General features: G+C 35.7%; 1 non-coding gene across 1 annotated transcript; it reads right to left on the bottom strand.

Moving 5' to 3' along the window:
* Window positions 1-1,382: 1,382 nt before the first annotated feature.
* On the bottom strand, window positions 1,383-1,488 carry LOC114913801 (small nucleolar RNA R71). Its single transcript, XR_003799668.1, has one exon. It is a non-coding gene; the product is annotated as a small nucleolar RNA R71 (small nucleolar RNA).
* Window positions 1,489-2,060: the final 572 nt, after the last annotated feature.

The following is a 2,060-nucleotide window of genomic DNA, read 5'->3' on the forward strand; positions in this document are numbered from 1 at the left end:
CTAATAGTAGATTTGATTTCTTTTTTATTTGTAAATTACCTACTTATCTTTTAATCTTAGCATAATTTACTTTTCATTTAGCTAGATTCACTAGATCCTTTCACATCTAATTAACCTAATTTAAAATCTACCTTTTATTTTTTTTACTTTAGGTAACATAACATAAAAGAAAAACAAAGGCACACCATATAACACTTAACTAAAATAGAGAAATTAATTAAACCTTAAAAGCTTCTTACTTATATTGGACATCTTTTCCTTTTGCATTACCTATTTCCATAAAATATGTTAAAGACACAAACCCTAATCAATATAAGATAGGGATTTCATCATCCTTCTTGGGCCCACAAACCACCACCCTTCATATTGCATTGACCTAAGTCTCTAATCTAAAATCAATTAGACGTTGGTCCCTAAGGACTCTCGAGCTCACTAGGACAAGGAACTCCAAGAGTTGGACCAGATTAGGGTTAGTCATTTTGACTGGTGTCTAGACAAGTGGTTCAGAGATAAAATTTTGAAGGAAGATGGTTCTTTAATTGATTTCGTTTGCTGGCCTGACCAATTTAGTTAGTATCTAAGAAAAGCAATGGAGGAAACTCCACCAACCTTACACTTATCTGACCAGTTGAGTTGCTAATCTTTTACTTGAAATATTCGAAGGTGATCTTGAAACAGTTAGGAGCTATCTAGATCTAGGATAACCCTTGGTTAGGATTGAGTACAAAACTTGCTTGCTATTGAAAATTTTAATTTAATTAAAAGCTCTCTTCTCCATCATCTCTAGATTTAGGACTTCTTAGGCCCTTTTCTTTATAACTCTTTTCTCTCTTTCTTCTCCTTTTCTTCTCTTCTCTTCCAAAAAAAAAACTTGTTGAAATTTGAACTTGATTAGATCTTGTAGGTGCATGCTAGGACGTCGATCATTACAATCTGATTTACACCCACTAGACCTAGAACTAGAAAAAATGATCAGAATAAATCAAGTCAAAACCATGGATCCAAACCAAGAGACTAACCCACTATGACAATTGAAAGAGTACTTTATTCCTTTAACCTACACCTACTCGTAATGTATTCAGCCTCCTCTCGTGGAAGCAGTATAATATGAAATCAAGTCCAGCATTATTCAAATGCTACCATCTTTTTATGAACTGTCGAACGAGGACCCTTACAACACTTGAACGAATTTATTAAGATATGTTCTACTGTCAAAATCGAAAATTTCTCTGATGATGCCCTTAGGTTAAAATTATTCTCATTTTTTCTTGAGGATAAAGCCAAGTATTGGCTAAACTCTTTAGATTCGGTAACTATTTCAACCTGGGATCAACTTCAGAGAGAATTTCTCAAAAAGTACTTTTTCATAGGAAAAACAAATCAGATTAGAAAAGCCATTATCAATTTTTTTCAGATGGATGGAGAAATATTCCATGAGACTTGAGAGAAACTCAAAGACCTAATCCGTAAATGCCCACACCATGCCGTACCTAAATGGTAACTAGTCCAGTGCTTTTATGATGGTCTATCAGAAAAGCACCGAAAGATGATTGACACCTTGTGTAATGGAATATTCATGCTTAAAAATGAACATGAGGCTTGGCAACTATTCGAGACCCTTAGCAACAATTTTCTACACCACATGTCTGCCGCCCATAGAGATCCTCCCATGATTGGACTAAAAAGAGGTAGAATTTATGACGTAGGCCATTCCATAAACATCCACAGTAAGATAGATGAATTGTCACAAAAACTCAGCAAGGTGGATGAATGGACATAAAAACTTGACCGACTACTGCAAGTTGGGCAAATCATCTCTTCCCAATCCACACAAGTCTTGGATGTTTGTGCCATTTGTTCAAGCCCAACCCATTTCATTACTGAATGTCCAGCTGCATCCCAATTTCTTGAGTTCGTATACGAGCAAGTCTAGCAAGCTCAAGCCCAACCAACTCGTAAACTAGAAAATGATCTATATTCAAACACATATAATTCTGACCAGAGAAACCACCCAAATTTCTTCTGGAGACCATATCTAGGGGCTGGCCTAACGATGCCTA

The sequence above is a fragment of the Elaeis guineensis genome, chromosome 6 (assembly GCF_000442705.2).
Source record: "Elaeis guineensis isolate ETL-2024a chromosome 6, EG11, whole genome shotgun sequence".
In the NCBI taxonomy this organism is placed as follows: Eukaryota; Viridiplantae; Streptophyta; class Magnoliopsida; order Arecales; family Arecaceae; genus Elaeis; species Elaeis guineensis.